Source organism: Bactrocera dorsalis, chromosome 2, assembly GCF_023373825.1.
Source record: "Bactrocera dorsalis isolate Fly_Bdor chromosome 2, ASM2337382v1, whole genome shotgun sequence".
NCBI classification, from domain to species: Eukaryota; Metazoa; Arthropoda; class Insecta; order Diptera; family Tephritidae; genus Bactrocera; species Bactrocera dorsalis.
The window spans coordinates 40,120,031-40,132,249 of NC_064304.1; the positions used below are offsets into that span (position 1 = coordinate 40,120,031).

The following is a 12,219-nucleotide window of genomic DNA, read 5'->3' on the forward strand; positions in this document are numbered from 1 at the left end:
CAACAAAGAAGTTGCATTAAATTTTATGTGCGGAATCAAATTTCTGGTGCCGAAACGTTCAGAATGTTGATAAAGGCCTTCAGTGATAATTTAGCGAGTAGGTGTTCGTGTTTTGTACAAAGTATTTAAAGAGGGTCGAGAAAGCGTTGACGATGAAGCACGTTCAGCACGACCAAAAACAACAACTGATGATCAACACGTCAATAAAATAAAGTAATTAGTGCACGTGAAAGCAGGTAAAATCTCAAGGTTATGTTAACAGTCTTCTTCTATTATCGAGATGAGGTGCACTCCGATTACCTTCCGACCGGCCAAACTGTAAAGAAAGAATACTATTTGTCCGTTAAGCCTTGTTTGCACAAAACGTGGCCGGATTTATGGGCCGACAATTCTTGGTTTCTGCACCACAGTAATGCACCGTCGCATACTTCATTGATTCTTCGTGAGTTTTTCGCCACCGTACTTGTCCGATTTAGCCCCATGTGTTTTCTGGCTATTTAGCAAACTCAAACAACCGCTCCGAGTAAACCGTTTTGAGTCAATTGAAGACATTAAACATGAATCGCTACAGGCATTGAAGGCTATTTTGGAAACTGACTTTAACAACTGTTTCGAGGACTGGAAGAAGCGTTGGCGCAAATGTAATGGGGCCAAGGAGTATTACTTCGAGGGGGACGACATAACTTTTGGAGAATAAATCAAGAATTTGGAAATTATGAGCAAAGTCTGACTATTTTTTGCTCATAGTAATATATTTTTCTTTTTTTAAATTAGAAAGGTTTAATTTCACTTAAGCTACTGATAAACATTTTCATTCTTTTGATAAACCTGTTCCAGACGTGCTTTCTAATTTTATCTCTAGAAAAACCTTAGTAACTTTAATAATCTGATTAAATATGGAGAAACAAAATACACGAATTCTCACTGGCAGTCTAAATACCTACGTACCTCAGTTTAAGTGGGTTAAAGATCTTTTAACACTTATATCCATTACTTTTATTTGTCAATAAATACTCTGTTAAAAAACTGGAAAAAACTGGAAATTCAGGTGTCAAGCACATATAATTGTCAAAAATGAGATTATTCGGCAAAAAATGAAACTACGGTTGTTTTTCTCATATTTTGCTAATTGTGTCAGCAGTCAACTATGTGTTATAGCAGCAATATTCAAATACTAATGGTAACAAATTTCAAAAATATGATATCAAAAAAAACATAATCCAAATTATTCAAGTCATATATATTAATAATACGCATTATCAATGAAAATATGTATTAAATTACAAAATTACCGGGTTATTATGCATATATTTTTTTCTGAAAATCTTTTATATCAATTTACATTAAATTAATTAAAACGTTGCGATTGTGAAAAACAGCACACTCGTTTAAAATTAATGAAAAAGCTTACACAGCCTTACTTTATGCATTTCAAGCATTTAAATTTTATTAAATAACCAAGCCATATGAAACATGCATACATATGTACATATATGCAGACAACACTGCGATTAAAAAAACCAATACACACAAAATACTTAAATGCAAAGACTATCGCTTTTGAATTGAAAAAGTATAAGGCTTTAAAAAAATTCTCGCCAAAAGCCAAACGAACATATAAAAGCAAATTTATGAAAAGCAAGAAAAAAAAGTTGACTACGGTTTCACCAACGATAGAATACCCTTCGCAAATAAAAAGCCCCTGTGTACAAGAAAGTTTTTTTTTGATAGACATACGTTATAGTAAATAGTCCGATATGACTAATATGTTGAGAGATTATATCGTTAGTTCGGAATAGAGCCGTTTCAAATTTCGGCAATATATAGTATAGTCAAATAACAGCTCTTCATACATTGAGTAGAATTTGATTCATCAGTTTATATGGTAATTATATGCTTTAGTGGTCCGATCTGAACAATTTCTTTGGTGATTGAAGAAAGTTTGAAGAATAATCCAAATTCAAATTCGGGTAGATATCTTATGAAATGAAAAAGTTTTTTCTTACAAGGACTGAGTGTTGTTCGTTCAGTTTCTATGGGAGCTATATGATACAATGGTCCGAAACGGGGGTTCCGACAAATTTCAAAAACTGACGGACTATACAGACGGACATGACTAAATTGACTCAGCTCATCACGCTGGTCAATTAAAGGGCTTTCCAATAAGAGCGCTTTATTCCTGTGAAAGTACATTCGAGAAATGTCAAAACGGCGGGAAAAATATGGCGTCGTTTGCTGTCCCTATTGATCTACTTTTGTAGCGTTCGTATTGAAAACCCCGTTACTTAATGATGTCTCCGACGTTTCCTTCTGGCTATTGCAAACTTCGTGCCAAACTTAAAAACTTTATTGAAGGTATAAAAATAAATGAAAATTTTCAATTCAGTTCACGTTGCCACATTGTCTTGTATAAAAAAAAAAAATTTTGCGCCCGCCTCCAATTAGTTAGTTGAAAGATATAAATTATTACGCCACAAAATTTTAAAAACACTTTATACAAATAATGCAAGCCATTAGGCACTGATATGTGTCCATAAAAGGCTATTAAATATTTAAACGTGACTACGGCTATGGTCTGCATTTAGTCAACTGACAGTTGTATGCAAATGACAATCAAACGCCGTGTTAGGTGTCAATTAATTGTTATGGATCGTCGTTGGTACGCGATAAATTTCAAATTGATTCAAATCGCTTTGAAAAACTTAGTAGCAGCCGACCGCCGAACGAAATCACGTTTCTTCATGCAACAAGATGCAAATTATTAGCTGTTGTAGCACGAATAACCGGGTGACCACAGCGCGGCTTTGTGTGCTAATGAAATGATCAATGCAAAGATTTATGAAAATAGATATAAATTTGTTAATTTGTGGGCGATTTAATTTGGTATATTTATCTTTTTTTGTGATTTGTTTTTCGTTCATTTTTTTTTAAGTGCAACAAGAGGCATTGGAAAGACTTGTGAGCTCTTAAACAACACGATATTGGATTAAAGCGCATATAGTACAAACAACAACAAAATACTCGAAAAAATGTATTAATTTTTTGTTTTTGTTTTAATGTTGTTGTGTGGCTGCAAGTGCATTCGAGTGCGCTCGTGTATTCGCACTTTGGCAGCCGGTAAGCGTGTGAGTGTCTAATTGTTACTTATGTCACTACTGACATTTGACACTACTTAGTGCGCACGAGTTATCCGGTCACAAATCTGTGTTTTCACTCTCAGATTAAGTCATTTACAAGACGTTGGGTTTTGGCTTTTTCATTACACACAAATTTCTTGATTTTATATGGCATGAACTGATTTATGTAATCTTAATTTTAACTGCCTTTGTTCGGTGTGGTGTGTGTAGAGTTCATTTATAGTTTTTGTCTCACTACTGTAACAAAATCATTAAATATGTTTATAAAAATCTAATAGCATCTAATAGAAAGTATTTCAGCTGTAGACAAACATAAATAATAAATTTGCTGAACATTTAAAGGATTTCTTGAAAAATAAATCAATAAATATTAGATTGAATTATTATTTGCATATTTATAAAAAAATATATATTAAAAAAATTATATAATATACTTACTTGGAGTTCCACTAAAAACTGCAGAGTTGGTTCAGTCAAATAACTGCAAGGAAATTCGTTACAAAATGACATTAATTTATTTTTGTTTTTATAAAATTATTTTTTTTGGTTGCAATTGAAATTTCAAAGTATATATTTAAGATAAAAAAAATATATTTTGAACGCTGAAACCATAATCGATTGCAGCTTCGTTTATATTTATTCATTATATTGCATTATCAGATATTTATTTATTATCTAAGCAAACATTTTAAAATTACTTGGTTGTCCAGCGCTTTATATAATACACTAAAGCCATCGCTTTTAACATTTCGAACTAACGCTTTGTTGACCAATCCCAGAAAAATGGACTTTCTTATTTATTCATTTATTATCGTTTAATAAAAACAATTAAACGGTTAATATTATTAATTGTCTATGAGTCCAAAAAAACACAGAAACGAGCACTAGACACTTAACTATTTTGTTTTTGCGTTTAAATTTTCAAAAGTCACTAAATGTATTTTTTAAAGCACTAAGTTGATAACTTTGGTTTTTTTAGCTTAAGTTGGAGACAGAGAGAGAGAGATGTACAGAGAGAAAAGGAGCTAAATAAAGGGCTGAAAGTCAAAGCTACCGAAAAAGTTATATGAAAAAACACTCAATCTCAATCTGGGATGATAAACTTTTCCTCAAAATTGGATGGTTTTCAGCGAATTTTTACATATCTCTTCTATCGACTGTAAACTGATTTCAATCCGGTGATTTTTGACTTTTTTGCATGTTAAACTCATCGGCAGTTATAATGTTATCCATGAATGTGGGATCGCAATTCGCACGATCCAGCATGTCCAAAGTGACCTGTTTGGTAGTCTTTAAAAAAAAAAATCAATTTTATCGGGACGAGTCGAGCAAAAACGCGTTTCATATCCAAAATATCCAGCAATATCATTTGAACGGACTCGCGAGAGATATCGGGCTCTCTTGCCATCTCTATAATACTTGCCTGACGATTTTCAATCACCAAATCATTCAGTTTTTTAGTATTTTCATTGATTGAAGAGGTGGAAGATTGTCCAAAACAGACGTGGCATGTTTTCAACGATCTTTCCACCGTCTTTGAAGGCTTTGTACAACTCGTCGACTTGTGTTTTTGATAAAACTGAATCACCGCAAGCCTTTTCTAAGATTCGTAATGATTCCGCACATGAAATTTGGTTAGAAATACAAAAATTGAGACAAATTCTTTGTTCTATATTTTTATCCACTTTAAAAATCGCAACGCACTACTGAGATGTACCGACTTAAACAGCTGCTGTGAACAAACTGGTTGACATATCGCGCACCTACTTATTTGGCATAGATATTAAGGGCAGCCCTATAAGCTTAGAAAAATACATTTATAAAATATCATTTACCAGGGAAATTTAAGTATAATTTTCGAGTGCTTTTTTGCCACAATGAATAGTATAGATCATGGTTTGAAGATTTCACGTTACTTAAATTTTGTCTCATCTGTTTTAAATAAAAGCCAAGCCTCCCTTTCCGAATTATTATTCATAGTGCTTTGACTTCGGAATTAAATATCAATTTAGTTATGATAGAGACATACATATACTATATTTCGAGCATCTAAAGCTAAAATTTTAACAGAACTGCCAAGTAAAAACCATTCGATTTTATGTCAACCGTAAAATAATAGCATATACCTCAAACTCAACAAAACTTGAATCTTTAAAAAGAATTATGAACAAATTGAAAATAGATCGGAAATTATTACTTTCCTCTTTTCGAATTCAGGACAGCAAATTAAGCGCCAATTATTCAAAAAAAAAAAAATTAAAATCTTTATCGGTGTCCTCTATAAAGAAAAATAAAAGTTTTCTTTGACTATCCTCTAACCTATGTTTGCTTTAAAATAATTCTTAGGGATTTAGTACTTTGACTTTTTAAAAATTGTAAAGTCATACGTCCATCCATTAAGTAAAATTTTCGATGATACCGATGGACCGATAATTCAACGGGCCCACAACCACACCAAACTGTTGTTTTTTCTGGATGAAATGGCAGCTCTTGAATTTCTTTAGGTTGCTCGTCGTCCCAAATGTGGCAATTTTACTTGTTTACGTACCAATTGAACAAGAAATAGGTATCATCGCTGAAAAAACGAAGCGAAGCGATGCCGCTTGGGAAGGTCGGGCGGCTTCAATTCTTGCACAAGTTATAGTTTGTACGATTTCAATTCAAGATCTCGACGACGTGGTCTGTTCGGTTGAAACTATCCAGTAATGAATGCTGGGTCTCAAGATGGCTGCAAATAGTACGCTTAGTAGGACAATTATGTTTACCATAAGTTGAGCGAAGCGCGAAACACATTTTTTATAGAACGTGAAACGTTAAACGGTTTGTAAAGGTTGTTCAGTCGTAAGCCTTTGTATGATGAAATGTCAAATAATACTGGATAAAAATGACATGACACCTTCATACGACTCACACGTGATATGTTAAAATATGACTATTGAAAAAATACCTCTATTCGGATCACCCGTTACATAAACTAATATTCTGATATTGAAAAAAATGAAAAGTCATTGTGGGTTAAAAAAGAGATTTAGTAATTATATGCATAGTACATCGCTTTTAGGAAAGTCAAACTGCCAATTCAGTAATAAAAATTTAATTAACCAATTCTTCTTCTTCTTTACTGGCGTAGACACCGCTTACGCGATTATAGCCGAGTCAACAACAGCGCGCCAGTCGTTTCTTCTCTTCGCTACGTGGCGCCAATTGGATATTCCAAGCGAAGCCAGGTCCTTCTCCACTTGGTCCTTCCAACGGAGTGGAGGTCTTCCTCTTCCTCTGCTTCCCCCGGCGGGTACAGCGTCGAATACTTTCAGAGCTGGAGTGTTTTCGTCCATTCGGACAACATGACCTAGCCAGCGTAGCCGCTGTCTTTTAATTCGCTGAACTATGTCAATGTCGTCGTATATCTCGTACAGCTCATCGTTCCATCGAATGCGATATTCGCCGTGGCCAACGCGCAAAGGACCATAAATCTTTCGCAGAACTTTTCTCTCGAAAACTCTCAACGTCGACTCATCTGTTGTTGACATCGTCCAGGCCTCTGCACCATATAGCAGGACGGGAATTATGAGTGACTTATAGAGTTTGGTTTTTGTCTGTCGAGAGAGGACTTTGCTTCTCAATTGCCTACTCAGTCCGAAGTAGCACCTGTTGGCAAGAGTTATCCTGCGTTGGATTTCAAAGCTGACATTGTTGGTGGTGTTTACGCTGGTTCCAAGATAGACGAAATTATCTACAACTTCAAAGTTATGACTGTCAACAGTGACGTGAGTGCCAAGTCGCGAGTGCGACGACTGTTTGTTTGATGACAGGAGATATTTCGTCTTGCCCTCGTTCACTGCCAGACCCATTTGCGTTGCTTCCTTGTTCAGTCTGGAGAAAGCAGAACTAACGGCGCGGGTGTTGAGACCGATGATATCAATATCATCGGCATACGCCAGCAGCTGTACACTCTTATAAAAGATTGTACCTGCTCGATTAAGTTCTGCAGCTCGAACTATTTTCTCCAGCAGCAGATTGAAGAAATCGCACGATAGGGAGTCGCCTTGTCTGAAACCTCGTTTGGTATCGAACGGCTCGGAGAGGTCCTTCCCGAACCTGACGGAGCTTTTGGTCCCGCTCAATGTCAGTTTACACAGCCGTATTAGTTTTGCGGGGATACCAAATTCAGACATTGCGGCATAAAGGCAGCTCCTTTTCGTACTGTCGAAAGCAGCTTTAAAATCGACGAAGAGGTGATGTGTGTCGATTCTCCTTTCACGGGTCTTTTCCAAGATTTGGCGCATGGTGAATATCTGGTCGGTTGTTGATTTACCAGGTCTGAAGCCACACTGATAAGGTCCAATCAGTTTGTTGACGGTGGGCTTTAATCTTTCACACAATACGCTCGATAGAACCTTATACGCGATATTAAGGAGGCTAATCCCACGGTAGTTGGCGCAGATTGTGGGGTCTCCTTTTTTATGGATTGAGCATAGCACACTTAAATTCCAATCGTTGGGCATGCTTTCGTCCGACCATATTTTACAAAGAAGCTGATGCATGCTCCTTATCAGTTCTTCGCCGCCGTGTTTGAATAGCTCGGCTGGCAATCCATCCGCCCCCGCCGCTTTGTTGTTCTTCAGGCGGGTAATTGCTATTCGAACTTCTTCTTGGTCGGGCAATGGAACGTCTTTTCCATCGTCATCGATTGGGGAATCGGGTTCGTCTTCTCCTGGCGTTGTGTGTTCACTGCCATTCAGCAGGCTGGAGAAGTGTTCCCTCCATAATTTAAGTATGCTCTGGGCATCGGTGACTAGATCACCTTGGGGGATTCTACATGAGTATGCTCCGGTCTTGAAACCTTCTGTAAGCCGCCGCATCTTTTGGTAGAATTTTCGAGCATTACCCCTGTCGGCCAGCTTATCAAGCTCTTCGTACTCACGCATTTCGGCCTCTTTCTTTTTCTGTCTACAAATGCGTCTCGCTTCCCTCTTCAACTCTCGGTATCTATCCCATCCCGCACGTGTTGTGGTCGATCGTAACGTTGCGAGGTAGGCAGCCTGTTTTCTCTCCGCTGCGACACGGCACTCCTCGTCGTACCAGCTGTTCTTTTGCACCTTCCGAAAACCAATGGTTTCGGTTGCAGCTGTACGTAAGGAGTTTGAAATGCCGTCCCACAGTTCCCTTATACCGAGTTGTTGACGAGTGCTCTCAGAGAGCAGGAGTGCAAGCCGAGTAGAAAATCGTTCGGCTGTCTGTTGTGATTGCAGCTTCTCGACGTCGAACCTTCCTTGTGTTTGTTGGCGTGCGTTTTTTGCTGCACAGAGGCGGGTGCGAATCTTAGCTGCAACAAGATAGTGGTCCGAGTCGATGTTAGGACCTCGGAGCGCACGCACATCTAAAACACTGGAGACGTGTCTTCCGTCTATCACAACATGATCGATCTGGTTGGTAGTTTTTCGATCCGGAGACAGCCAGGTAGCTTGATGAATCTTCTTATGCTGGAATCTAGTACTACAGATAACCATATTTCGGGCCCCGGCGAAGTCGATCAGCCTCAACCCATTTGGGGATGTTTCCTCGTGGAGGCTGAATTTACCGACCGTAGTGCCAAAGATACCTTCTTTGCCCACCCTGGCGTTGAAGTCGCCAAGCACGATTTTGACATCGTGGCGGGGGCAGCTCTCATAAGCGAGCTCCAAGCGCTCATAAAAGTCAACCAATTAGTCCGTGTATTATTGTAAAATATCTATGTAATTAATACAATAGTTTAATAACAGTTCCAAGTGCTTTTAGTGGTTTTTGTCGTTAAATTGCAAACAGGTTTAAATATAACTCTTTAACTTGTTATACAATATATGTAATAAAATATTGGCAAAAAGTAATCACATTAAAACATTAAATCTTGTTATTTATCATAAAATATCACAAAGCAATTTCACTAGCTGGTCTGACAAATTCACAAAATTGATAACATTATGGCATGATTGCTCTTCTATGAGCACCGTCCAAAGCAAAATATATAATTTTTGTTTCATTCTGCATGCAATGTAATTAGTTTTGTTTTCAATATTGTTGTGTTCTCAGAAATTGCTGAAACCACTTTCCACTTCAAGATAATTAATTTGCATGATTACAAGTACATAAATATGCGCAACACATGTTTAGCGAAATTTGTGTTGACAAAGCTTAATCGTCAAAGGCGAGTTTTCGTTAAAAATGTTTGACTTGAATTAAAAAGTGTTGTGATTTCTTTAGAATTTTTATTATATATACTTAATATTAAAGATAGCAGGTTTTGCCGACAGGGTAGTTTGGGATTTAGCTTATCGAAGCACAAAAACATTAAAGGTCAGCCAATATGAAGCGATCTCTTCCAGATTAAAAAATATTGAATTCAAGTTTTATTATATTATATTAGGACTTTTTTTAGAGTAGTGTCTGTAGTACTCTGTAATCTGGTACGAATTATAAAACCGAAATAGCAATTTTCAAGAAAATACAACATTGATTTCATGGCTTTCCATTTTTTTCTGCCATTCCATTATAAAAAATAATATTTTGATCTTTAATGACAATAAATTGCAATCATTGTGTGAAAATATATTTTATATTCATCGTTACTCTTGGACTTATGAACATACATAGGTAATCAAGCTCTAGGTATATAGTAAAAAGATCCATATCATAGGTATATTTGTTCTGTACGAGACTCATCAAAGCGGGTGGTTTTTGTTGAAAATAAAGAATTCTTCTGATAAGTATACATACATGACATATGTATTCCAGAAACTGAAGCATGAAAATGGGTCCAAAAGTTGTCAAATTTTTTAGTGACGGAAACCAATAAGTGTCATCCAAGTAAAAATTATTCGCTTAGAGACAACTCAATGAGTGCACTAAAAAATTGATATATTTTTACTTTATACTTAGAAAGATTGGTTGGTAGACAACTCAAAAAATTTTTCCCCCCGCTTTTCAATTATTTATTATTTCCTTATTCGTGGAAAGAAATTGATTAGTTTCAGATCGCAGTATTTTCTTTTTTTTCTCGTTTTCGTTTAATAAAAAAAGTATGGTCACACAAACTTTCTGAGCAGAATGTAATAGACAAATTATAACAATATAAGTTTTCTTTGAGTTTTAGCTAATTTTGTATAGTGACGAATCGAACAAGCAACTGATGTAAGAAGAACAGTGTGAGATAGAGTTAGAACAGTAAGCTGCTTTTCTAATTTCCCTTTCTCCCTTTCACTTCCTCCTTCGTTCCCTTTTTCGAATTTAATACCACTTAGAAACTTTGTTCTTAATTTTTGACGAAAAGCTAAGAGAGCAGAGCACTGGCGAACCGAAAACAGCTTTAGCAATGTGGAAAATGTATAAAAATATGAAATTTGATGAACAATTAAGGAAAATTATTTTAATTTATTTTTTCTCAATATTTGTATTTGATTGATACAGAAAGTGCTTTCAGAAAACAAAATATTGAAATTATTGCATGCTCAAATGGTTTAAGTGCTGTCAGCAAAGAACGCATGCAAAATAAAGAAAATGTTATTAAAACAGTAATTCCAATTTCGCTTGTTCATAACGCATCGCCTAAAAGCCCCGATTTTTTGTTCCTGCTTTGTTTTATGTTTTCGATAAGCTGAAGCTGTGTGGGCAGTAAGAAATACATATGACATTGAATTTCATTATTAAGCCTTTTATTAAATATATGGATGTAGAATATTAATGAAAAAAGTGTATGCATTAGTCTCCGTGATTGCGACGAGACTAAACAATACGTAATGCCTCTACAAAGAGCAATCATTCTGAAACAGAAACTTGCGCTCGCTCATAACAAAACGCTAGAGTTGGGGAACTGTTTCTTTCAAAGCGCTACATTTTAACAGAGTTCGCGCGATTTTCGCAAAATAAAAAATTTCATTGTTTTTGTAAAGCAGTTTGTATGTGTCAGTGTTTATTGACATATGCTAAATTATTGACAAAAATTTTGAATATTTTCGATTTTACCAGTTGTTGGTTTTGCATTGTCGCCTTCACAGTCTCATTGGCAATAAAAGTTTATGCCGGCAATTATGATTGTTGGAGGTCATTTTTGGAGACGTCGAACGTGCCTGTGCGACTGGCCGACTAGCCGACTGTCCGAGTGGCTCGCTTGTAAGGCAATTTAATTAGAATTTTTAATTGAAACTGTTTTATGATCCTTTCAACAGCTCGACTGCTCAGCAATTTTGTATGCAAACATATTATTTATGAATATACTTGTGTGTATGTTTTAAGAGTGTTTGTTTGTGTTTGCACTTTTCATAAATCGCACTGGGTTGCACTTTTTTCGGTGCCATAATTTCATACTGCCACTTGAATATGCCATTCACAAAAAATATGAAACTGTATTTGTATGTATGTATGTATGTATGTATGTATGTATATTTTTGTAAGATCTGTGTGCGTCCGCGAATAGGCCACACAGACGTGACAAATATGAATATTTTTGCATCCTCACTCAAAGTTTGCTGTTTGTTTATGCTTTGAAGACACAAATGCCAAAAATTTTTTTTTTAATGTGTATGTGCGTGCGTTCGTATAGGAATGTATTAAAATTGTTTTTGGCTCTGTAGGCTGCAATTAAGGGTTCGAAAAGTTTGCGTTGCCGGCATATTTGTCGCAACAGCGAATATTTTGCATTTTAAATGACGCGTTTTGACAGCGGCTGCGGTGGTTAGGCGGAAACCGTTACTTTTTTTAATTACCAATTTTTAACAAAGTGTTGCGTTTGCCAGTTAGAGCGTGACTTTTAAAAATGCCATAATTGAAAGATTTTTGTGAATGGAAAACAAACAAACAGTGGGCATGCACAAGTGGCGGCTTCATTTGATATTTGCCGTTTTTAAGTGATAAAGCAAATGCTTCAGAGGAAAATGTAAAAAGTGATAATTGAAATCTGAATAAAATTTAAACTTTAAGTTTAGGGATTGGGTAAAAATAGAGAATAAATTGTATTGGTAGTTGTAAGCTAAGCTTAAAAATGGTATTATAAAACATCACCCTTTTTCTATTCAAAAAATAGATAAATTGGTAATTGGTGAGAACCAGC

The 12,219-nt window shown here is 36.0% G+C and overlaps 2 protein-coding genes across 3 annotated transcripts in view; one reads left to right on the top strand and one right to left on the bottom strand.

Annotated features, from left to right (window-relative positions):
* The window catches only part of LOC105224594 (synapsin), a 149,754-nt gene that overhangs the window by 85,429 nt on the left and 52,106 nt on the right, over positions 1–12,219 (top strand). The window lies entirely within an intron of this gene.
* LOC105224593 (tissue inhibitor of metalloproteinase) overlaps positions 1–12,219 on the bottom strand; it is a 58,827-nt gene that overhangs the window by 30,630 nt on the left and 15,978 nt on the right. Inside the window, exon 2 of one of the 2 annotated variants that reach the window (XM_011202731.4) lies at positions 3,576–3,618. The exons of the other annotated variant lie outside the window; for it this stretch is intronic. The gene's annotated coding sequence lies outside the window, so the exon portion shown is untranslated. The remainder of the gene's footprint in view (positions 1–3,575; positions 3,619–12,219) is intronic. 2 annotated transcript variants of the gene reach the window in all.